The sequence below is a fragment of the Saccopteryx bilineata genome, chromosome 4, assembly GCF_036850765.1.
Source record: "Saccopteryx bilineata isolate mSacBil1 chromosome 4, mSacBil1_pri_phased_curated, whole genome shotgun sequence".
Lineage (NCBI taxonomy): Eukaryota > Metazoa > Chordata > Mammalia > Chiroptera > Emballonuridae > Saccopteryx > Saccopteryx bilineata.
In genome coordinates, this window is record NC_089493.1 from 134007634 (window position 1) to 134033623 (window position 25990).

The following is a 25990-nucleotide window of genomic DNA, read 5'->3' on the forward strand; positions in this document are numbered from 1 at the left end:
TTTTCTGCTGTGATTCATTTCTAGTTTCATGCCGTTGTGATCGGAGAAAGTGCTTGATATGATTTCAGTCTTCTTAAATTTGTTGAGAGCACTTTTGTGCCCTAACATGTGGTCTATCCTAGAGAATGTACCATGAGCACTTGAAAAGAATGTATATTCTGCTGCTTTAGGGTGAAAGGTTCTGAAGATATCTATTAAATCGAGTTGATCTAGTGTTTCCAATAAGTCTGCTGTTTCTTTGTTAATTTTCTTTCTTGAGGATCTATCTAGTGATGTTAGTGGGGTATTGAAATCCCCTACTATTATAGTATTGCTGTTGATCTCGCCCTTTAAATCCATCAAAGTCTGTTTTATATATTTGGGTGCTCCTATATTAGGTGCATAGATATTTATAATAGTTATATCTTCCTGTTGGATTACTCCCTTTATCATTATGTAGTGGCCTTCTTTATCTCTTACTATATCCTTTGTTTTAAAGTCCAATTTGTCTGATATAAGTATTGCTACCCCAGCTTTTTTTTCATTTCCATTTGCATGAAACATTTTTTTCCATCCTTTTACCTTCAATCTGTGTGTGTCTTTTGTTCTAAGGTGTGTCTCTTGTAGACAACATATGTATGGGTTCTGTTTTCTTATCCACGCAGCTACCCTATGTCTTTTGATTGGATCATTTAATCCATTTACATTTAAGGTTATTATTGATATGTAGTTGTTTATTGCCATTTTCTTCTTTAAAGGTGTATTCCTTTTTCTTTTTTTTTTTTTTCTGTATTCTTTTCCCACTTTATCTGTTTACACCAGGCCCCTTAATATTTCCTGCAGCATTGGTTTGGTTGTAATGAATTCCTTGAGTTGTTCTTTGTCTGGGAAGCTTTTTATTTCTCCTTCAATTTTAAACGATAGCCTTGCTGGATAAAGTAGTCTTGGTTGTAGGTTCTTGTTCTGCATTACTTTGAATATTTCTTGCCATTCCCTTCTGGCCTCAAGTGTTTCTGTTGAGAAGTCAGATGTCATCCTTATGGGGGCTCCTTTGTAGGTGATAACTTTTTTTTCTCTTGCAGCCTTTAATATTTTCTCTTTATCGCTTAGCTTTGGTATTTTAATTATGATGTGTCTTGGTGTAGGTTTCTTTGGGTTTCTCTTTAATGGAGTCCTCTGTGCTTCTTGGATTTGTGAGAGTTTCTCTTGCATTAATTTAGGGAAGTTTTCAGCTATGATATGATTGAACAAAGTCTCTATCCCTTGTTCTTTTTCTTCTTCTTCAGGAACCCCTATGATGCGGATGTTATTTCTCTTCATGTTGTCACAGAGCTCTCTAAGAGTTTCCTCTGACTTTTTGAGTCTTTTTTCTCTTTTCTTCTCTGCTTTCATGCCTTCATTCCAGTTGTCTTCTAACTCGCTGATTTGATCCTCTGCTCTATCTATCCTGTTTTTAATTCCTTCCATTGTGGTCTTTATTTCTGATATTGTATTTGTCGTCTCCAACTGATTCTTTTTTATACTTGCTATTTCTTTATTTAGGTTTTCAAACTCCCCCTCCATTGTTGTTCTAAGATCCCTAAGCATCCTTACAATCATTATTTTGAACTCCGCATCTGGAAGTTTGATTATTTCCATATCACTCAGTTCATCTCTCGAAAGTGTCTCTTGTGGTTTCATTTGGATTGCACTCCTTTGTTTTCTCATCTTCTTTTTTTTTTTTATTTGTAGAGTTGATTGAGTCTAGGCTTGGTGTTGTCTGCCTCCAGTTTTCAGTTGTGTTATTTTTAGGTCTTCGTGGGTTGGTATCAGCTATTATTTGTAATCCACTTTCGGATTTGGGCAGCTTTGAAGTCTTGATTTGTTTGTTTTCTTAACAGGTGGTAGTCTTGTTAACTGATCTCAGCAGGGGGCTTCCTTGAAACTGTATCCAGGAATGCTGTGGGTGTAACCTGAGACGCTGAAGGTCTCTTCCTCCAACTAATCTCACTGGGGGCAGGGTTTTTTTCTCTCAGCTTCAGTAGGGGGAGGTGTATCTCAGATCTCCATGGAGACCTGAGTTACTGCCCCTCCTCCCCACTTCTTGTTTTCAGCTGTGTCTTGTTGTGCTGATTGGAGCTGGATAGATGTCCGGAGATCTCTGATCCGGAAGCACTTCAGCTCTGTTTTGTGAAAGGTTCAGTCCCTCCCCCACCTATGGCCGCCTCCAGCACGAATGAGTCAGCTTTTTTATTTTGTTTCTTGCATACCTTAGCCCCTCACAGTCTGTCCCTCTCCCTGTCTTTTCCACTTGGGAGATAAGCTGGTCTTTTCAACCCACCTTGCTCCCTGGTCACCAGGTAAGTGGCTGTGAGCAGTAGTTTCTGCTCTTTTTCCTCTGTGAAATCCTCTCTGGGCTCTCAGCCTCACCCCCCTCCTTCCCTTCCTGTAAGCAGAGGAGATTCAGGCACTCCTTACCAGGATTATTGTGGCTTCCTCTTTGCTCCTTGGTTTTTGAGAGCTGTTCTTGCAGTTCAGTGTTGGTTTTTCATGCTGATTTTTTCTAAATTGATTTGTATTCCAGTTTGGTGTTGAGAGCTGGGTGTCTGTGCATCCGCCTACTCCGCTGCCATCTTCTCTCTCCCTAAACTTCATATTTTAAGTCAAAATGCACACTAAAATTTTAAGGGGTAACATATAAAAGAAGAGAAATGGAATATAGCTTCTAACATAGAAGGGTGGAAAGGGGGATTTGGATAAATAACACTCAATTCAATAGAAGGCAGGAAAATAGGAAAAAAGAAGCAAAGTAAAAGCATAATAATATAGTTTGCTGGTGATACTCTTTTTTCTTTTTAGACTTTTTTTTTAAGTAAAATGAAACCAGAACATGGTTGAGGCAAAAAGAAAAAAAGAATGGGAGGTTGCTTGTGACTTCCATAGAGGTGAATACACCTAAACTAGGGCAAGTAATTAAAACTTAAAAAGAGAAACAAAATTGCCAAGGAAGAAGATGCCTTCTTGTGCTGAGACCTGGAATAAGCTGAGGGTTCCTGGCAGTCAAGGTTAGCATGGGAACGAGCATTTCCTGTCAGAAGGGATGAGTTGTAGGAGAGATGATGTCATTGGCTGTGGGAGTCGGACTCAAGACTCGCTTTCAGGGCAGAGGTAAGCCTTTGACCTGGCCTGTGTTCCTGCGCATCTGTTCAAATGTCAGTGATGATGGCTGCTTGTCCTTTGTGGCCCCGCAGGCAGGGCTCAGGGCCATGCTGATTGAGTCAGGGGGTTCCCTGGGACAACGTGGAGCCAAAGAGATAGATGGGGATTTTTAGGGGGTGACATATTATACATTCACTACCCAGACAGTGTATTGTGTGTGCTCTAAAAGGGAAGTTTTCTCCCAGAACGGACACTGGTCTCTGAGCTGGTGATGTCATCTGAGGACATTTCAGGCATCTCAGCCTGAGGGTCTCCTGAGGGCATGACAGCATCTGAGTTGGTCCACCTTTTGGGTGGGGTCTAGAAGACAACCAAGGGTTCCTCACTCGGATAATGGAGGCTATCCCTCCATGCCACCTGCAGTAGTCACAGTGCGAGTCCCGTCCATAAACAGCCTTGTGTCCACAGTTATTACCTTACTGTGTTGGTTAGGCTCCCCTCCCTCACACCTGGTTCTTCCCAGCACTCAGTACAGTGAGAGTTTCTTCACATGAACCAGGTCTCCATAGTGGACGAGGCTAGGCAGATGTTCCTTGGAGGTGGGAGATCTGAGGAGCCACACCCCGTGTTAGAGGGCCAGAGTCTGGTATTACTTTTAAGAGTCCTGGATGCTGCGCGGCCTGGTCAGTCACACCCTGTGTCAGGACAGGATTCCAAAAAAGGAAGGAATCAACTTTCCAGTGGCACCAGCTGTGCTTAATAAACACCTGTTACATGCCCACATCCAGTGCCCCGGCCCTCCGCCCAGGGAGGGCTCAGCGAGATGACCTTTGGGTAGGTCCTACGCCAGGAGTTCAGGGTTCCCAGGCTCTGAGTCTCTGACAAGCAGTCTGCAGAGGAATACCGAGTACCAGCGCAGCAGGGCTAGGGGTCCCAGCGCCATGGGAGGGGTGAGGTGTCTCACTGGAGATGGGGTGTACCACAATCAGGGTGAGCAGGCCCTCTGAAGCGTGGCACTTCCCCCTCCCCTAAGGAAGCTCTTGCTTCAGTGTTTTTATTTTCCTCAAGAAGGAAAACGTGATGGTTTGGGAGTTTTTCTTCTAAATCTACTTTTTTTTTAATTTTTTTTATTATTTATTTATTTTGGAGAGGAGAGGGAGAGACAGAGAGAGAGAGGAGAGACAGAGAGAGAGAGAAGGGGGGAGGAGCTAGAAGCATCAACTCCCATATGTGCCTTGACCAGGCAAGCCCAGGGTTTCGAACCGGCGACCTCAGCATTTCCAGGTCGACGCTTTATCCACTGCACCACCACAGGTCAGGCCTAAATCTACATTTTTAATGTTTCTCATCCAGAGATAAACATGTGGTCTCCACCCTACACGTGGAAGGTAATGTGCCATCATAAATCTGCATTGGTGTCTTACCAAAAAGACAGTGTCTATCATTTGTCCTGGCCTTTCTAAAAAATCCTAAATAACACAAGATAATTCTATCAACAAAATCAAAATTAGAAAATGCCAGTTAAAAACTATCTATATACATACACACCTGCATATATATATACATAGATATGAAAATACACTATGTATCTATATGCTAGGAGATTTTCTAGCTTAGCTTCCAGTGCTTTAAAACACAGTATGGGAAAAGAGGTCTGGTTTCTAGTTCCTTAACTAATTTTGTGGGAGGCACAAGCCCTTCCATAAACATCACATTTCCCATCTGTAAAATGATAGTGCTGGGCTGGACCATTGCTTTCGGACCTCATGCTGTACCCTAGGTCCTAACAATGGAGAGTCTGAGGCTCATGGCAGCAGAGTTGGAGACAAATGCAGGTCTCCTGGGATGTCCCAGAAATCAGAGATGGTCTGAGGTGCTAGCCCTTCTCTGAGGCTCTGTGGGGTCTCAGCCCAGCACCGTGGGAGATGGCAAGGAAGGGTGAGCGGGGTCCTGCTGCATGCTGTAGTGCCCCCAGGGGAGGAAGCAGCTTCCTCCCGTGCTTTTTTCTGAGTGAGGGCTTGCTACCTACTGGGCACTGTGCTAAAGTGTTCCTATCACCAGCTCAGGACATGCTCACCACAACCCAATAAGGAAGGAATTTTACATTTAATAGTGAAGCCCTGAGGCTCAGAGCCAGTCACTTACCCGAGGTCACAGAGATAGACCCCTAGCAGAACAGTTCACTAAAACACGGACCCTGTCATCATGTATCCACACCCCCCGTGGGTGATGCTTAACCTTGGAGTAGCTTGTACTCCGTCATCCACAAGAAAAGACGGTGACAGTGCAGACCACAGAAGGAAGAGAATACCAAACAGGAGGTGGCATAAATTGTGAGTGTTAGCCTTTCATTGTGTGATGGCCCTGAGCCTGGCTACCCTGGGAGTGTGAGGTGTAGCCAAATGTAAAGGCGTGACTTGGCAGTGAGACTGCGAGTTCCGTGCCAGGCCTCCCCATGCTCACGTGGTAAAATGCCCACAGAGTGACATCATTGCGAGCTCAGGGGTGCTTTTACAAGGCACTGAGACCATGCCTGGTGTCCGCTTGTTTTGTGCAGCCTCTGCCAATTCTTCCACGTGCTTCACTGGTGTATGGGTTTCCAGGGTCCAACCTACTTCCCTGGACGGCTACTGTCAGGGCAACGTCAACTGGCTGAGATCCTGACAAAGCACAGTTCTGCCCTCCAGAGGCAGGTGCTAGGGACCTCCTACAGGTGTCCTAGAGAAGTACAGATCCTCCCCTACTGGCTACACAACTTCAGAGAGTTACTCCGCCTAAGCCTTCATTTCCTCATCAGCCAAATGCAGACGATCTTACCATGCGTGAATTTGTGGAGCTTCCTATGGCTGTAGTACTGAAGACAGTGTGGGCCTGTGGTCCAAAGCTCCTGCCCCTGTCCACCTCCCTCCTCCCCTCTCCCACCAGCTCCATCTCTGAGATATCCCTTGTAGGGCTGTTCCTCTGTTCCTCTCCTGGCTGTGGCCTCAGCCCCTTCACAGGGGACCAGGGGCTGGGTGGGGAGCTCTTCCAGTAGCATGCCGGTCAGCTGTGATGGTCACTGGTAGATTCTGCTTGCTTACTGCAAGCCAGTGAAAGCACCTTGTGTTGGGTGATGAGTTTTTCTTAGGGAAACACATGTTTCTTCTGTTCTGCTCAAAAGCATTTTTAGACATGGTTGATGATTGAGCTGGTTTTAAAGAAAGGCTAACAATACTTGCTGGAATGATGTCCTTTTCTCCTTGTTCCTTAGAGCAGTGGTCCCCAACCTTTTTTGGGCCACGGACCGGTTTAATGTCAGAAAATATTTTCACGGACCGGCCTTTAGGGTGGGACGGATAAATGTATCACGTGACTGAGACAAGCGTCAAGAGTGAGTCTTAGATGGATGTAACAGAGGGAATCTGGTCATTTTTTTAAAATAAAACATCGTTCAGACTTAAATATAAATAAAACGAAAATAATGTAAGTTATTTATTCTTTCTCTGCGGACTGGTACCAAATGGCCCACAGACTGGTACCGGTCTGCGGCCTGGGGATTGGGGACCACTGCCTTAGAGAAATCAACCTCTCTCTTCTTCCCACTCTCCCTCCCCTCTCTTGGTCTCTCCATCATCTCTCAGTCTCTCTCTGTCTCTGTCTCTGTCTCTCTCAAGGTCTGTCTTCCTCACCTTGGTCTCTTCTCCTCTCCCAGGACTTCCATTCTCCCACTCCTCTCCTTAGATCTCTTATGCTCTCACAGTCTTTCTCTTACTTGGTCAGTCGCTCATAATCTCTCTCCTATCTCTCTATTTCTCTCTCCCTTTTCTCTCTCTGTCTCACTGTCTCTGTCTTTATATCTCAGCCCCCTTCACACACGTGCGTACACATATGCCTTACTCACTCTCTCACCCATTAGCCCATGTTTGACTGATCTCTACATGGAGATTACATGATCGTGAGTGTGAGCTAATCCTGCTGTGGCAAGTATACTCTGCTCACCTTGGGAACATGTCCATTTACCAGTGAGAAGACAGTCATATAGTCCAGAACCGGAGGAAAGAGTGGTTTGCCATGTGAAGGAGAGTTTGTCTCCTGCACTCTCTCAGATAGCTGGGGTTCAGTACCAAAGTGTGCCAACGAACAGCAGACCTCAGCCTTCTACCTCCCTTACCCACAGCACCCTGAGAACTGGGAACTGGCTGAGTTCTCCAGGGACTGAGCGTTTGCTGGGCCCCTGAGCATTGTCAGCAAGCCTGCATCCAAGCGGGTGTCTTCCCAGCAAACCCACTCAAGACAGCAGCTTGTTTGCTGCTGCCCTGGCTGCTCCATTTGCATATTTGCTTGGAATGTGCTGATTATGAGTCATTTACCTCTTCTGAAGTCGGCTTAAAGGACCTCTGCCTAGCAGCAAGTCTTAGCCATTTCTAGTTTGAGTTGCTGAAAAACTGAAATTAAATTAGATTTCACTTTCAGTGTTCCCAAATTCAGCTGTTGCAAACACAGCTGGCCACTGTCCCAATTAGCCAGAAGTGCCGAGGTTTGCCTGCATGGGAATCAGCGCCACTACCTGCCCCTGACAGGCTCCCTCCTGCTTCCTCTGTGAGTCTCCAGGCAGATAATTCTTTAGCATCTTTTCTTGAGAGCCGGTTGTGAATGTGCACTCTGCCTCCTGACTTGTTCCAAAGCACATGCTAAGAGAGCTCGTGTCCTGCAGTGGGGGCTGCTGCAGGGTCCTCTCTGCGCCCACAGAGACAAGCTCTTAGTGCTCTACAATGTCTTATAAATATTGTTTTTCTGAGTAGAGAAATGGCACTACCCGGAGCAGTCACATTTCATTTTCAAACCAAAATTCACAGCTACTATCAAGGGTAATATAAATGTATTGAAACCCTTGACAGAGATAAAAACAAGAGAGGAGCCAGGAAAGTTCTTGGGGTGAAGTTACTCTGCAGATCATCCCTAAATTGAGATCTAGGCAGGATTGAATAGCATCTTTGCTACAGCAATAATAAGAATTGTTACTTAGTAAATACAAGACTTTTGCATTTAGATAGCTCTAGCTGTCACATTCACGATCTCGATTTATGCTTATGACGACCAGGCAAAGTATTAAGAAGGGAGGCATCCCCATCCTACAGAATGGGTCACTGAGGTCCTCATGCTGACATCAGCCAGGGCTAGATTTGAAGGGTCCTGAATGCTGGCAGCAGGTTCTTGTCACTACACTGGCACTTACGAACCATAGACAATATTGCCGAGTCGTGTATAGAAGGAGCCCCTGTGAAGTACAGATAAAACAGCAGAGGTCTCCATAGTCAAGGTGGTTCTCTTTCTGGCCCGACAGAAGGCAGGTGGGAATTCTCAGGTAAGCTGTTTTAAGCCTTATACAAAAGCATATTTTTCTTTGACACATGATGGTTCTCATGAATGTAAGGAGAATAGAGTTCTCCTTGCATGTAAGCTAAGGGGTATCTTCTCTCCCTTTGTTGGTTAGTCAAGAAAACAGAAATTTTAATAATTTTTATTTCTTTTTTTATTATTAAGTGAGAGGCAGGAAGGCAGAGAGACAGACTCTTGCATGTGCCCTGATCATGGATCCACCTGGCAAGCCCACTACTGGGTGATGCTCTGCCCATCTGGGTCAGCAACTGAACTAACTAAGCTATTTTAGTGCCTGAGGCGAGGCCATGGAACCATTCTCAGTGCCTGGGGCCAACTCACTCAAACCATTAGAGCCTTGGCTATGGGAGGAGAAGAGAGAGAAAGAAGGGAGAGGGGTGGAGAAGCAGATGGTTACTTCTCCTCTCCTGTGTACCCTGGCCAGGAATCAAACCTGGGACTTCCACATACTGGGCTGACACTCTACTACTGAGCTAACCGGCCAGGGCCTTCCTTTTCTTAAAAAAAAAGAAAGCCTTATTTTTGCAACTGGCCTCTTTTCCAGGGTTGTCTCAAAGTTCTATGAAAGAAGACCTTTAAGTGAAGCATCCTTCTCAGAGAGCATTCTTCCCACATTTCAATTTGCTGCACAGAGGGGACACTGGGTAGGTGGTAGTATCACTTTCACTGCCACCTTTCATTTACTTCAAGGGTCCATGCCTGGGAGATAAAGTTGCCCAGTTTGCTGTGTTGCAGAGAAGGTGACACACCCAGGGGACAGAGAATCTGCTTGGACCTAGTACTTGGGCAGAGGTTCATCTGGCAGAAGATGAACAGGGAACAAAGGATAGCAGAACCTGGTTTGTGGACACTGAAAGGCAGCATGTGGCTGGAGCCAGGGCATGAGAGTGATGAATGCTGGGCATTTGGGGTGTGGTGAGGACAACAGGGTACAGGGGGAAAAATGGGAGTGGGCATTCCTGCTGGGAGGCCTGACAGGTGCAGGGAGAGTGCCAGGGTCCAGCCCCGGGGGGGATCCAGGGGTCCCACAGGAAGAGACAGCGTCGGCGAAATTCGAGTGAGAGAGCCGAATTCTTTATTCTCTGGTTAGCATTTACTGCCAGGCATCTCCGCCAATGGCTGATCTAACTTTACTTTTTATGCACACACACCAAGCCACAATCACATGGTATTTTGAATACATCATTGTTTTAGTTTCACTATGGTTACATGTTTTCAGATAACAGTTAATTCATATCTATAAGCTACAAGTCAGGTGGTAAGTTATTCAAAGTACAGTTATACAAAACTTGAATAGTAATAACAATATCGGTACAAACTTCTAAAAGATTAGTACTAATTAATAACTCTATTTTACTGTTGTTGTGAGTCAAGGGCGCAGAAAGAGATAGCAGACAAAATTATCAAGGACTAGCAAAGGACCACCGCACTCAGGCAAATAGCCTTGAGTTCATGTAGTGTCCTAATTCTTTTTTCACAAGACTACAAAAGGCTTGCTATTTAAGAAACTGACATAGTATTAAGAGTAATTTTTACTTAGAGATACATAGAGTGCACCTGCAAGATAGCTAGTAGCAACATAATATCAGAAGGCATTAATTGCTATTGCTGCTATGAATCCCACCACATTCCTCTTCTTATTCTTGGAAAATACAAAGATCTCATGAGAATGTTTTACTGAGAAAAGCCCAGCAACTGCCTTCAGTGACAAAACAAGTCTTTTAACAAAACATTCTTTACTTGCCAGCTGCACTCCTATCCAAGGCCATGCAACGGGCCACTCCACTACACCTTACCTAAGATTCTAATGTCTAGTTAAACTTTATTCATTTACTATATTCATACACTAGTTAAGTTCTAACTTTATTCTTTCTAACATGATTAATAAGAAAAAATTCTCCTACAAACTTAACCCTTTATGAGGGATATCATAGCCAGCCTCTTATATTTATGAGCCCAGTTCAAGGGGCTTACAGGCTTTTCTGTGGAACTTACACCTTCTGTCTCATTTCCAAAGAAATTACTACAAATCTACAGGGAAAGCACGGTACTATTATCCCTGTGCCATAAATAATAGCACACACCCAGAAAAGGGGGGAATATAAGGCCAGATTAATTCAAAAGATTAAAGGGGGAAGTATCGTTGTGCCTTTCCTTTGCGGTGACTTTGTCAACCCACAGCTGTTGGTCTTTACTGCGGTGACTCTATCTTCTTTTGCTGTGACTTTGTCAACCAGCAGTTGTGGATCTTCTCCTGCTGTGACCTAATTAGCCAGCATTAGTGGATCAGCTCCCGACAGGAGAGGTTGGAGGTGGCAGGGAATTTACAGCTAGCTCCTCTAGTAGAGCTGGGCTGGCACACATGCCTGGGGGAGGAGCTACGAGGCGTCCTGTGGGCTGTGCTGCAGGGTGACAGCAGGAAGGGATTTTGTCTTCTGAGGCCCCATCTGCCTCTGCCCAGAGACTCCCCAGCCCTGGAGACTGGCTTTCCACCACCATGCCCCACACATACATCCTGAACCACAAAAACTGGTAGAAGCTCTGTGAAGAAGTGGTTCCCAGAGGGAAAGGCAGGCTGGTGAGATGGCTAGCCTGCAGGCTAAATAAGGAGTCCAGTCTGAGGCATGGTCAGGGTGTGGTCTCTGGTCCATGGTGAAGACGGCAGACCATCCATCGGTGGTGACTTGGATGACCTTAGAAGGTCTGGCTTAGGGAGTCCGGTCATGGCCCCAGCCAGCGTAGCCTTTCACTGGGGTGTGCACCGAACAAGGGCTCACATGGCATGCACACATGTAGTGGTATGTGGACGTGAGCAAAGGCCTGGGCCAGCCACACATCCTTCACTGGGTGTTTGGTTTTCTCTGAAGATGACTTTGGTCCACAAGAGACCTCAGGTCTCTCTGTCCAGCCCCTATGGATTAGCTGCATGGGGCCAAGGCATCTGCACTCCCAGAGGACACAGAGCACCAGGTGGGCTTGCTCTGAGCCTCCCTCCTTTTATCAAATTGCAGCTGACCCTTGTACTGGCTGAGGGATCCCCAAACCTCTGTCCTTCAAGGGAGGCCTGGGGACCCCACCCTCACACACACCATTTTCTCCTCACCTCTAAGTCCTGCTAGCTATGTGCTATGGTGGGAAAGCCCCCTTGCACCTGTTCACTCTCTTAATAATAGCTGGGCCTATAGATCTATGTCCCTACTCAGACCAAGGGTGAGCTCCAAGGCCTTGCTTGGGCAGCCCACAGGGTGCCTGGCAGGAAGTGACATGCTCCAATGAGCAAGGCAAGGGTGAGCCTGTGTTAGCCTCTGCACCGTTCTCTGGAAGCAAGCTGTTTCTGCTGTCTCCCGAGGGCCTGTGACAACCAGGGCTGGGCCCAGGCTGACCCCTGTGCAGCCCCCCTGCTGCTGGTGGTTCACTGGCACCGGGCCACTTTTAACAGACTCCACACTGTTCTCAGCGGCATGCGGTCAGTGTCGCTCTGCAGCACCCACCCACGCCAGAGCAGTGCCGGCAAAAACCTGGGTTTGAGTGTGTGTCTCTTGGCATTGTTGGCATTGCAGCCTGGCCTTGTTCCTTTTCAAACAAACAACTTGCATGGAATTTTCTTCCCTTTTGCATCAATTACCATTCTTTTTTTTTATTAGTGTGTGTGTGTGTGAGAGAGAGAGAGAGAGAGAGAGAGAGAGAGAGAGAGAGAGAGACCGGGACTGCATGTGCAGGCAGACTGCCTGACTGTAGTACTGCTCCTCTCTCAGATGTCTTCCACTTTCCCCTGTGGTCAACGGCCTCCCCTCCCTCCCTCGCAAGACAAATCATCTGCAAGAGCTGGGATGCAGTTTTCCCTGCCTGTTCTCATGGCTTGTCACTGTCGGTACCTTCTGGAATCCAGGCACAGAAGTCAGGTATCAGGCTCCCCTGTTACCCTTGCTTTAGGCTGCTGTCCTAGGAGCAGAACTGCTCTCTGGATGTTAGGTCAGTTCTGGATCATTCCCTGCATGTAGGGACTGTGTCTGACTTGTCACCCTTACCAACCCAGATAATGATACAGAGCCTGGCCCATAGTAGGCATTCATAAACATTTCTTGAATGAATAAACAAAGAAAATGTTCTTTTGAGCTGAGTGGCTCGGCACCGTGATAAGTCTTTCCACAGCCATAAGTGGAACCTTGAGAGTGGTTAGGATGAGAAAGAAAACCTACAGCCTAAACCCCAAGCAGGAGTCACATATATCGGGCTAGAGAGACCTGCTGGTCAGGGCACTGGACATGTGCCTACTCTCAGAATGTCCTCAGCAAACAGTATGTTCCCCAGCCCCTGGCTGGCTGGCTCATTAAGCTTATTAGGCTGGCAGCCACTGCTCCCTCCAGCCAGGACTGCAGAGGTGTCTAAGATTGCCAGCACTGTGTCTGTGTCACCAGCTGGCTCGCCCCTCCTCTGCACAACCCACTGCTCAGTTAGGGGCTGTTCTTTCCTTGAATAGGTAAAGCCTTTGAGGGAAGAAAGCTCATTTAAAAATCAAGTTCTTCTAGGGAAAACAGAGGCTCGTCATCTAGTGAGGCATTTCTTCAGGGTCATGTGGAAGGTCATTTGAGAGCAGATGCTTAAGGATTAGGCGTGAGAGTCTAAGAGAAGCATCTCTGGAGAAAACACGGTTTGGAACAGAGGAGAGCCTGGTCCCAGTGCTCGTGCACACAGGCCACTAGTAGACATGGGCTTACCCTTGACCCAAGCCATGCATCACCAGGGCAAGGGGATGGCTCAGGTCAAATCAGAGAATGCTTCCCAAAACAAAACTTGGTGAATTTGAAAGTTCTTTGTTGTTCCAGTTGTCACTTGGAATGATGCTTTCCCCTTGGCACAGCAAGGTAACCGGGCAAGCACTTTGGTGACATTTAGCTCTTTAGTCTCAATGAGAAACTCAAATAGCAGTAATGGCAGATACTATTTATGTAGGACTTCCTCTACACCAGGTTCAGATTGAGGACAATGAGGTCGATATTAAAATCCCTGTTTACAGATGAGGAAACAGGCTTACAGAGGTGAAGGAATTTGCCCAGGATCATAGGGTCAGTGGATGGCAGAGCTCAGATTCACTCCCAGGCGTTGAGCTCCAGCCTCTGTGTCCACCACTCTGCATGCTCCATGCCAGGGGTGGTGTGATCAGCGTGGGCATCCATCCATCCACGTCAGCTTCCTTCTCTGCTCTGTATTGAATGCTTTCATACACATCATCTCATTCGATGCTCATGGAGGAGGAGGGAAGGGTATTGCCCTCTTTGTTTAGAAAAAGCATTTGAGTCTTGTGTGCAATTTAAGGAGATTTGTTTAAGGAGATGAAAGGTATCTTAGCTGCATCCAGTATGGCCAGGATGCACTTCCCAAAGACCATAGAACAAACTCATAGAATGAACATAGTATTTCATTTTTAAAACAACTTTATTAAAATATAATTTATATACCATAAAATTCATCCATGTTCACTGTACACTTCAATGGTTTTAGTATATTTACAGAACTGTGCAACTCTCATGACAATCTAATTTTAGAAGGTTTCCATCATCCCCAGAAGAAACCCCATCCGTGCGCATTGATTGACACCCTCACTCCTGCCCAGCCTGAGGCAAGCACTAATCCATATTGCATCTCCGGATCTGCCTCTTCTGGACACTTCATGTGAATGGACTCAATCACTTTGTGTCCTGTGGGTCTGGCTTCTTTCACTGAGCAGAACCTTCTTCAAGTTCTCCCACGTGTCAGGACTTCCTTCCTTCACACTGCTGAATCCACACCAGCGTAGGTACGTTCTGTTCACCCACCTACCAACTGAGGAAGATCTGGGTGGTTTCTATTTTGGGCTATTGTCTCATTCTCTTTGGATGGGAAAAAAATCAGGTCTCAAAGAAGTCTTGTACCCTGTTACAGTTACATCATCAGCGGACTCAGGTGAGACTCAGGCTGGTGATTCCTGGTTCATCCACTGATCCAAGCAAACACTCACTCTCTGTGTGCCCAGCACTGATGTGAACCCCAGAAGCCTGCAGCGAGCAAGACACAGGGGGCCCCTGACTTCATAAGACTGTCACTGCCGTGGAGGGAGACAATTAGCAAGGGTGCGAATTTAAGTGTCAGTGATAAGTGTGCTAGGAAGGAAAGGATGTAAGATGATGTGAGCAAGTGTAACAAATTCAGAACTTTTTCAGATTTTCTATTTAAACTTCCCTAGGTGTTTTTTCCCCAGCATTTGAAATTTCTATTTTACTTAAATAATTATCCAAATAATTTCACTTTACATGGAAAATGTTCAAAGATTTGAGACAGAAGGAATCATTTTTATCTGCATACTTTGAGGACACACTTTGTGGTGGGCTACTTTGTGGGTGGGATGTGGCTTGTCTCCACACTGCGTGGGGTCAGTGCACAGCCCCCCACTCCCACCAGGCCCCCCAGACTCACTCACTCCACCTGAGAAGGTGGTGCCCTTTCCATTCCATAACCGAGAGCAACCCAGAGGCCTCAGGAGCCTCCAGCTGAAACTGCATTCTTGTGTATGTGTGAGCAATTACCCCAGTTATCCAGCCATGTAGAAAGCCACAGTTTTGCTCTTCATAAAAATTAAAATCTTGCCCTGATCTGATGGAAGAAAACGGATGAGGCAGCTTGGGTGAACTCAGCCATTGTTGATCAGGCAGATGATAAACTATGCATTCTTGACTCAGGGGATCAATACAGAATCTTAAAGAGAAAATCACAGAAGAAATTAAGATGAAATCCATGCACCTCTAATACTGAGAATGCATTCTAACACCACAACTAAATAAGGCTCTCTCCTGAAAACGCATTTTTCATCCCCTGCCGGTTACCAGTTACAGATGCTTATTCCCATGGTTCAACCCTGAGTCAGTGATAGAAGCAGACCTGAGGCAGATGACTTGTGTCTCACCAGGAACGTTAGAATTTCAGATGAGCAGTCATGATATTTTTAGAATGTTTGTGTGTACAGTCACATCATAAATCATGAGGGTGACGGTCATTGTGTGAGTCTAAATCCATTAGGGGCCACAGTGTGTGCATTACACAGCATAAATTTTAAGAGGAAAAAAATCATAGAATTGGTTCTGTGGTTAATTTCAACATACTTTTCATCAGTAAAATCTTGGAGGAACATCAAAAATGATTTGGGATTCAATGGGAGCCTTCAATGGAGGGACATAATTTGCTCCCTAATGAAACTTACACATGCAGTCATATTTACCAGAGCGAGATTCAGAAAGAGAAAATTGTCCTACTGGTATTAATGGATTGGCATCCACCTCAGATGGCATTGCTGCCGAAGTCACATAGGCCAGACAGTAGGAACTTTTCAGTAATTGAAGCACAAAGTAATATGAAATGTTCCCAGCAAGAAGTGAGCTTCAGTACCCGTGAACGGAGTTATCAATTATCTGGGCAAATTTCTCTCTGAAGTCTCTGGAAAACTAGAAATTCTCAGGAAAAAAAAAAAAAAAAGCCTTGTAGAGTTTTGAAGATAAAGTTTGAAGAAGATGCTTTCAGTATAGCTGTTGCCTGAGCCAATGACAATTTCAGCAGGTGGCTCTCTGAGGAAAGTGAAGCAGAGGAAACATCAGAGGTCAGGCCGGTCGCCCCAAATCTTCCTGAAGAGAGAAACACTGGAAATTGGTGAAGAGCAGGAATCCCACAAAACACTTTGATTCCCAGCTCTGATACTGACCAGTTCTATGGCCCAGGGCAAGCCACATATATTCTCCAGCCTCAGTTTCCTCATCTACCTGGTGGGGCATTACAAGCCCCATGTCCATAAGTTTGCTAGGAGGCTTCAGTGAGAAACATGAAACCCACTGAGCTGAGTAGCCAGCATAAAGGAAAGGCCCCTCATAGCCAGGACCTACTGGAGAGACAGGGAAGGAATGAAACTTGTTAGAGCAGCAGAAAGGGACTGCTTATTGGTCATTTGTGAGAAATGTGACTCCCTCCCTGAGAAATTACAGCGATATTCTAATAGGGCAGTTAGGCTCTGAGCACATTTAATGACTGTATTAACTCCCAACCTCCCTGATTTGAAGAGAAAAAAAGAAATCATGGAATTGCTTCCATGGTTCATTCTCACTGACAATTAATGAGTCATGTGAACAGTTATTTTAAATCAGACTCTACATAGTGGGTAAACATTTGCATATAAATGGTGTTCATCTGTTGGCTCCTTAGCAGAGTGGTGATGGCAGAACACACAAAAATCTTCAATAATATAAATGATTTACTAAGCATATACTTTGTGCCAGACACAGCCCCAGGTGTTAAAACACTTTTCCAGAGAGGCCAAGGTCGTGATTATAAACGTCAGGCAGGTCAGTTGGGTTCATGCTGATCCACCCAAAGGATCTTATGGCCTCAGTCCCAATCACCAAGTATTTCTGACCCAGGCTTGCTTCTTCCTGACCTCATCTAGCCATTTCCTGGGGTTCAAATTGTGACAGGAGAAGAAACTTACAAAATCAGTCTTCCAGTTATAGTTTTAATATATGTATATACATCTAAAGATCACTCAAATAGATGTCCACAGACATGGGGTCATTGAGGTCCACTCTCCATAGAATGGACAGCCTCTGGCTCCTGAATAGAGGAACTGCAATGAGGTGAGGGAAGGGGACTCAGGGAAATGTGGCATGAATGTTTGTGGGACAGAGACTCACCCCTCCTCAGAAAATGGAAACCATTGGTGAGGATAGCAGATTTGACATTTGATCTACTTCTTTCTGATAACAGAAAGTGGCTCGGCTATAAAAATTTCACAGAATCATTTTCTCCATCACAACTTCTCTCTAGCTAGCCTCCCTATCACTCATGAATATTTATGCCTTATCTGCTTAAAATGCTTGGAGGGGAAATAAAACAAACTTTGTTCTCAGTCTCAAATTATTCTGTGAAGTATAAGAGCATTGGTATAAGATAGTAACAGTGTACTAAACCAAATGCCTTAGACCAATATTCATTTAGAGCCCAAGTTGACTGCATATTAACACTGAATTGTAATAAGGTATATAGGAGATAAGGAAATTGAGGGGCCCTCCACGTGGTGCCTGGCGTGAACCAGTCACAGCTATCCACACCCTTCATCTCTCTGTAATTGAGTTTCAAATCATTTACTTGAAGCTGAGTGACGAAGCTTCAGAAGGTTTGAGGGTTGACTGCATTTGGCTCAGAAGCCCAGCAGGACTCTCGCCTGGGTGCTGCGGTCTTTGCTTGTGTGCTGTGCACTTACTTCCTGTCTCTCACCTCCCTGCTGACCCCAGGCACCCGGTTGGCATCTATTCCTTGCCTTTCTCTCCACCTCCTTGAACTCTGAACTCTGCCCCTGCCTCTCCCCACTACATTGTCCCACCACCTTCCCCACGAGCCCCGCGAGGAGGATCCCGTCAGCCCAGATCTTCTTGAGGCCAGATAGCAGAAGGCAGGACCTGTCATTGCTGAGAGCAGATGTGGCTGGTGACTGGGTTCATCCCTGAGGCAAATTTCTGAAGTGAGGGGGGAAGGCTGATTATGCAGCCTACTCCAAATTCAATCTCCTGGTTTATGTTATCGCTGGAGCACATGATGGAAGCACCGCCCGTTGATTCAGACTTGCCTATTACTTATTCTTTATCTAGAGGAAATAAAGAGAAACAATTACCTTGGTGTGACATTCTGCCATCTCTACAAAGCCACCTACCTGTACCTGAGACTTTGCCAGCAGCAGAAAGAACGCGTTAAATGCTAAATATTTCAGAAAGAAGAGAGTAGCAGGGCTATTGAAAATAAATTTAAAAGACCTTCATGTATTCTGGTCATATATTGCAGGCACAAAACTTCCCCAGAGATGAAATAGCCTTCTGACAGGAGGGCTATGGGAGGTGGGAGAGGGAGGCCCACAGGTAATGCAGGAAACCCTCACGACCTCCGTCACAGACACGGGTGCCTCCTGTGTGAGGGCACCTTTGAAATGATTGAAGGTGGACTATTATTGCAGAGCCCTTTCAATAATGAATTTTAAATTATAAATGACATTTTGTTGTGCCCTCTCTCCCACCTGTTAGTAGTTAACTGGGAAAATCAATACAGTTAGTGTCTAAAAGGAACAGACGCCTCAGAAAGTTAAGCCTTTAGCTGAGGTTCGGTTCTTAACTGAGAAGCCTCCAGCCTCCCTATGTGCATGTCTGTGAAGGCCATGTTCTGGCATAGCCAGTTCTGGTCATGAGTCTCACTGCCCCCTGGAGACATGCTTTCAGTCTCTCCCCATGTGGGAGCTGAACATTGGGATGATTCACGACCATGGCTAACTTTGGCTACCCAGGAGGACCTGTGGGCTGTCATCCTCCCGTGGGCGGTGCGAGTGAAGACCACAATTAAAATGATAGGACCAGTTCAATGAGACAATTACCAATCAAACTACAAAGAAATTTCTGTTTGTTCATGGCCCTTACAAGAAGCGCTAAGACAGGGGAGAGATGATTGAGGAGTGAACACCAGTGTACCAGCCCTTGCCGTTGACCCTGGCGTTTAGAATTTTCTCTCATTGCATCAACCATTCCTGGCAATTAGGTGTGCTTCCCTTATTAATGCCAGGGAAAGGGAGCAGAAAATAAAGGCCCTTCTTTGCAAATAGCTGCTTAATTTTGCAATACCTGTCTATAAGTCATGAGATCCGCGGCAGTTTGCCCATCCCTGAGTGCAGAACGTCCTTGGTAACAGCTACTCAGTAGAATTATTAACATAGACAGGAAATCCTGGTGTTTCCCATGGCCTGAGCACATCCCACTGCATGGGGATGGGCTGGGTGTACTCCCTCACCTGGACTAGAGTGGAAGGTCCTACCCTGACCGAGTCTGAGCCACTTTCCAGAGGTGCCTCTCCTCCCAAGCACCTTCTCAGCAAATGCTTAGCTTTCGCTGTCTGTCTCTGTCCTTTCTCCTCAGGCAGCATGACTGAGGCTGCTGGGCATGGCGAGAGGGTGATGCAGAGGCCATAGAGAGACTGTCTGTGTCTGCTGTATCCCATCCACTAGTTACTATTGTTGGGTATTGTTACCTGGGCACAAGATGCCACCCTAGACGCTAGACACGCCAGGTCTCAGTTTCTAGGTGTGACACAGGTGGCACTAAGATGGGGACCCCTCCCCATTAGCCTCCCTGAACCCAGAATGGGAAGAAGGTTCAGCCGGAAGAAGGGAGGTAAGACCTGAAGTCTGCTCTCTTTACTGTGGATTAGATCATGCCAACCCCGCGATGAAGTTTCTCTAGGTGACATCTTCATTGAAGCATATCCAGGCAGTAGCATTGATCTGGGCACAGAGGACTGGCCTAGCTGACCTCTTGACCCAGTAATTGTTTGGGCAGCCATCACCCTAAGCATGCCTGGCCAGTCCTCAGACAGGCCACCAGAGGGACACACTGCACACAGCTAGGAGCCACTCTGTCTAGTGCTGACTGACAGGCCAAGCCACACACTCCATTGTGAGTGCTCTGAAGCCAGAAGCCATGGTGCTGCTGGCCTGGCAAACTGCTGAGTGCTACTGTGCCTGGACGTATTACCTATACAAAGCACACCATTGAGATATATATATATATATATCTCCAATAGATATATATATAGATGATCATATATATATATTATTTTTTTATTTTTTTTTCAAATTAAAGCATCTTGGGTAGCATCCGAAAACTACAGAAACAGAGCACTAGATTAGAACATGTTGGACAGACAAGGTGATCTTCTCCAGGGAGGAAATAACTGCCCCTACTAGGAGGAAACGTGTCTGAAGAAGCAGACTGGGGAGAGGTTGTCAGACTGGAACCAGAGGGTAAGCTCTGCGCCAGACCAGCCTGGCTGAGAAGGCAGGGACATGGACAGAGGTTCCCAGTCCCAGCATGGTGGCAGTGAACCCCCAGTGGACATAGGAGAGATGGCGCAAAGGGCAGTGTGCAGGAGCTGCAGCCGCTTTCCCCCTTCCCTGCTCCACTCTGAGGGACCTTGGGAAAGTTCATTCCTGTTCCAATTCCAGTTTATTCATCTTTAAAGGCTGGGGTTGGCATTGACTAAGGGATAGACCAAGATCTTCCATCATTTATCTATAAGCTGATTCTAAAAATTGAGGACAAATAAATTGCATTTATATTATTATTATGAATATAGAATAGTGTTCCCTGGAGAGTCAAATTATGTCTTAGTATTTCATTTCATTCTCTGTGCCTCCAGCATGCTGACCCCTTGTTCCATACAGGGAAGACATTTTTCTGGCATTGAGCTTGGATAGATTCTCCCTTTTACCCTCCATCAATTGCCTTTCATATATCCTCTTTGTCATCAGTTGTCTCTTTTGCTGGAAGTTCTCCCTCTCAGAGCCTCTTTTTCTTGCTCCAATCTAGAATGTGCTTTTAGGTTGTATCACTATTTCAGAATATTCTAAATTTTCTTTCCTGGGCTTATAGCTTCCTTTTGCTGGAGTATACCCTTACATAATTTCCTAAGAAAGCATGTATAGGAATTCAACTTTCTGTTTCTCAAAATTCTGAAAATGCTTTCATTCTATGTTCTTTCTTGACAGATTGACTGGATGTAGAATCATGAGTTGAAAATTTTTCTTAGAATAGTCAAGGTAGGATAAATATCAGGGCATAATAGAGTTCATTGTGCAATTCACATCATAGCCTACTCATTCCCCCATAACATTGGGATGCAAGGGTTCTCTGTACCATACAATAATGCAGGGGAGCTTATGTAGAAATACTTGGTGATTGGGACTGAGGCCATAAGATCCTTTGGGTGGATCAGCATGAACCCAACTGACCTGCCTGACGTTTATAATCATGACCTTGGCCTCTCTGGAAAAGTGTTTTAACACCTGGGGCTGTGTCTGGCACAAAGTATATGCTTAGTAAATCATTTATATTATTGAAGATTTTTGTGTGTTCTGCCATCACCACTCTGCTAAGGAGCCAACAGATGATCCCAATAACTTCCAGACGAATTAAAACAGCTCACCCCCAAGGAACAAAATTAGCCTACCATAAGATTTGTTATCAAAGACATCACTTGCTTGAAGATGAGGCCTTTAAAAGTGGTTTTCTCTTTCTGTGTTCAGAAATGACACTTCCCATGCTCCTTCATGCAGCCATCTGCTAGTTCTCACAGAGAAGGTGTGAGAATGATATACCACTTCTAGGCAGTGTCAAATAAGGGCTCTCTCATCCCTGTCCACAGTGACCTTGGAGGTCACAAATATACAACTCTCAGTGTGCCCCCACTCTCCACTTGGCCTCTGAGCTCCAGCTACTCTGGCTACCTCCAGTGATCATACTCCCCCTCCCCCAACTCTCCACACAGCACCCTCCTTTTCATCTTTGGGCACTGCTTGAAGTCCACTTACTTTAGGTAAATTTTGCTCCGCCATTTTTTCCTTATACCCCGATAGGTTCATTTCCCTCACGGTGCGCATCCTAATTTGTATGTGTGTACAGACAGCGCAGCTCATGCTGTGTTCACTGGTTTATTGTTGGGCTGTGCACTGGACCCCGGGCTCCCAGTGGACAGGAGTCGGGCTGGCTTTCTTCTCCAGAGTGTTCTCTGCCCCTGCATGGCGCCTGGGCCGTGTGCTCAGCAAGGTTTGATGTGTGGATGAATGAGGGAGAGAGGGAGGGTGGGAGGGAGCAGATGCTCCATGTGGGTGAGTCTCCACTACCTTTGGGTCACAGGCTGCTGGGCCATGTCTGCTCCTGGGTGAACCTCTGGCAGATACCCTAACTTCATTGCCTCCCTGACCGCCGCAGTCACTCCTCAGAACTAGAAACATTGGTCACAGGAGAACCAGCCATTGGGAGCCATTTCACCTTTCCACAATCTGGTCTCGGCTGTCCTTCCCCCATCTCCTTCTGCTCTGCCTCCTGCCCTCTGACCTCTGACTGCACCAGCCATGCTCAGACGTATCTTCTGCCTTTCCACATCTGTGCATTTGTTCAGCTTAAGATGCCCTCTCTTCCATGCCTGCCTTTCAAATCCTGCCCATGTGTTAGGGCCTGAATAAAATGCTACCTGTCCGGGAGGTCTCCTGATTCCTGGCACTGGCTCAGCTCTTCCCCTGGGCATCTTGTTACAGGTAAGTCAGCCCTGTACCTGAGTGTTGGTTGGGAAGGTGTGTTTCCCCCACTGGGAGATGAGGTTGGTTGTGGCTGGACTGCCCACTGAAAACCCCTTGGTGGACATTGTACCATGAGCAGATAGATGAGGGAGTTGGCCAGTGCTGGCGCCAGAGCATCTCAGACTGGCACCTGGACACAGGGCCTGGGTTGTGGCCTTCTGAACAGTGACCCCAGTGCCTGAGTATTATGATGCAATTGTGGCTACAGCGATAGCAGGTGCCGAGTCCACAGCCCTGTGCCCACTGCCGTAGCAGGCCACTTGATTAGCCCCTCTGAGAAGCCTCAGTGTGCCTCTGTAAGAAACCAGGAGGTGACAAAGGCACTCCACCCTCCCCTGTTCTTAACTCATATCTCTCCCGTGTACTCGTGTTTGCTGCCTCAGGGTGAGCTGACATGCAAGCAGCCATGACCCAAGTCCAGGTTGTGATTCCCAGCCATGCTGGCCTGGAGGTGCCCAGGGTCTGGTCCAGCTCAACAAGACGGAGTCTTCTGCAATCTGTGAGCGACACTGTGGGGCAGTGATACCACAGGGCACTCAGGTGAGGCCTGTGGTCCCCTTATTGGTGCCACAGCTAGTGAGTGGGTGGCGAGCTGGTACCGGGAAGTAACCGTGTCCTATGTCCATCTTCTCAGCGAGAGGAGCCACCAGGGTCTGCCTGGCACCTGCACACCTTTCTCTTGCTGAGACACACCTGGCCTGGGACAGGACGGACAGATCATTCCAAAAAATGCTGAACCTGGAAGGTGTCTGCCAAGCACCTCCTGCGTGGCCTTGAAGCTGTTCCCTCTGAGTGCCCCATTCTGAAGGCAATTAGTCTAATTGCTTTTGTTATTTCAGAAAATAAATTAAACCACCCAAGTGTTTCATGGCAGAAACGTTTGCAATGTAGTTTAAGAACCGTAGCAGGAGGCTTTAGTCCACAGCCAGCAGAGTCTGAGCAAAAAGCCAGAAAGCAGGTCAGGGACAGGACCCCCACACAGTCAGGACCTTTGTGAGGGGAGCAGCAGGCCCCTTGGAGTAGAGTGGGGCATCCCTCAGTAGACTGAGGGTGGCCCCTGCTCTGGCCCTTCTCTCCCCTGCCTGCGAGGGCTGTGGGTTCTGTGGGCCCTTGCATACCCCACTTACCACTGACTGAGCTCAGAACCCCCTCCATGGCCTGGACCAGTAGAGCACCACCAGCTGGGCCCTCTGTCTTCCAGCATCTTCCTCACGGCCACCATAGGGGCTGCCTGAAATACAAGTAGCACAAATGGGGCCCTAATTCACCACTTCCGGTAGGGTGCCAGACAGCCCTTAGCACCAGGGAGCAGGGGGCCAGGCTGCCTGCGTGCAAGCAGTACAGGACCCTCTGATTTCCTCATGCCTTTGCTCTGTGCTCCGTGCTGCTGAGCCTTTGCCCCAATGGGGTGTGTTACACACAACACACACACAGCCACATACACACTGTGACCCTAACTGCCCCCCACTCCCCAGCCTGAAGGCCAGCCCCCCTTGCCTTGTGAGGCCTTCCCTGCCATGGTGGTAGGAGACATACTTTCTCCTTTGGCCCTGCCCCCAGGCCTAGGACTGACCTCACTTGTATGCTGTGCTGCCAGCATTTCTCTCTCTGGTACCCTCGCCTAACTGGGAGCAACTGAGCGAGGAGGGGCCTCACCTTGCTCGCCAGTGGCCCTAGCATGTGGCAAAGGACCTGTCCCTCAGAGAGGATTCAGTACTTGCTGGATGAGTAAATGGATTGGTGGGTGGTTGGATGGACAGTGAATGAGTGAGTAACCCGAGGATGAGTAAATAGTGTTGTCCCAAGGAATTCTTCTGCCTCAACCCTGCTCAAAATTGGGACTACCCCAGGAAGAGAGAGAGACGGGTGGTTCGTCCTTCCTGTGGGAAGCAGATGTGTTGTGGAGATGTTCACAACGTGTGTGAGCAGTTCAATAACATAAGCCAAGTCCTCCCTCCTTCTACTCAGCGCCACATGAGGTTCACCAACTAGTCTTTTCTCTCTGTTCCATTGTCCGTGCAAATCTCAGTTCAATCCTTCCCTTAAGCCCTGGAAGCCTGGTTGGCATAGGGGGGAGGTTAGCCACCCCTCTGTGTCCCCATACGACACAGAGACACCCATCGATCTAACCTTGTCTCTGCCAGTGTGCTGGGAAAATGGAGAAGGATGTAGCCGGGTGGTCTGTCCTGCTCTCAGGACTCACAGGGCTCTCAAACCTGGAACACAGACCACCTGCTCAAGAATCACGGGGAGAATTTCTTACAACTCAGCTTCGAGGTCCCACCCCAGTCCTGCTGAGTCAGAATCTCTGGACCGGGATCCAGGATGGGTATATTGCACTAGCACCCTGGATTTTCTTATGCAAGGGAAGGTTTAGACTCATTGCCTGAGAGATTCAGGGGATAGTTGGAAAAGATTTTAAGCGACAGAAACCTAAATCACATACATCACCTCCATCTTGAAAGCCCAGACCTGGCCCCTTGGAAACCCACCCTGCAGGGCCGGCAGCCTTCACCCCTTCTCTTTCATCTGCTTCTCCTGCCTCAGCAGAAACACATCCTGCTCCCGACAACCTCAAAACTACCTTGCGACTTCAATCATCGATATAATTACTTGGAAATAATTGTGTCCTGGCTAGAATTTATTTTAGTCATGCATGCCACTTCGTCAGACTCATCGCTAAGGATTTTTCTTCCGCCGTCAGCAGACTGCATTGTTCATTCATTCAGGGTCCCACAGCTGCTGTCACATGATCCAGCCTGTGTCTCAGGCCCCATGCTGAGGCCTGGCTGGAGATGATGCCCCTAAAGTGGCAGGGGACACCTTCCCCCAACTGCTAAGCCACCTCATGTGCTCCCCTGTGTGAGGTGGACCAGTGGCTGTGATCTCATTGCCCCCACTCCCCGAGTGGAAGGCAGGACACTGGTTCTGGATCACTTGCACCTGAAACTGAGTCTCACTGCCTGTGCTAGCCTGCCTCCCCTGTGTCCTCCACTTCCCCATATGCTTCAGCCCCCACTGTGGCTCAGAATCCTGTTAGGGGCTTCTCAGGATGTGTGGCATAGGACCTGCCCTGGGACACATACTGTCTACTTGGGGAAGTTGCAACATGCAGGAAGTAACAATGGTAATACAGGGCATCACGGGGTGCGTTATTCTACATTTGTTCAGAACAGAATTGCAGCCTCAAGGAGCTTGGAGGAGACAAATGTGGGCTGAGTGGGTAGGAAGGGCTGTGACAGGATGGTGGGCAGTGGAGTGGGTGCTCCGGCTACCGGTCATGATGGCAGAGGAGGGAGTAAGCACAGC

At 47.1% G+C, this 25990-nt stretch overlaps 1 protein-coding gene across 2 annotated transcripts in view; it reads left to right on the forward strand.

Annotated features, from left to right (window-relative positions):
• The window catches only part of FSTL4 (follistatin like 4), a 539950-nt gene that overhangs the window by 133680 nt on the left and 380280 nt on the right, over positions 1-25990 (forward strand). The gene's annotated exons all lie outside the window — the stretch shown is intronic.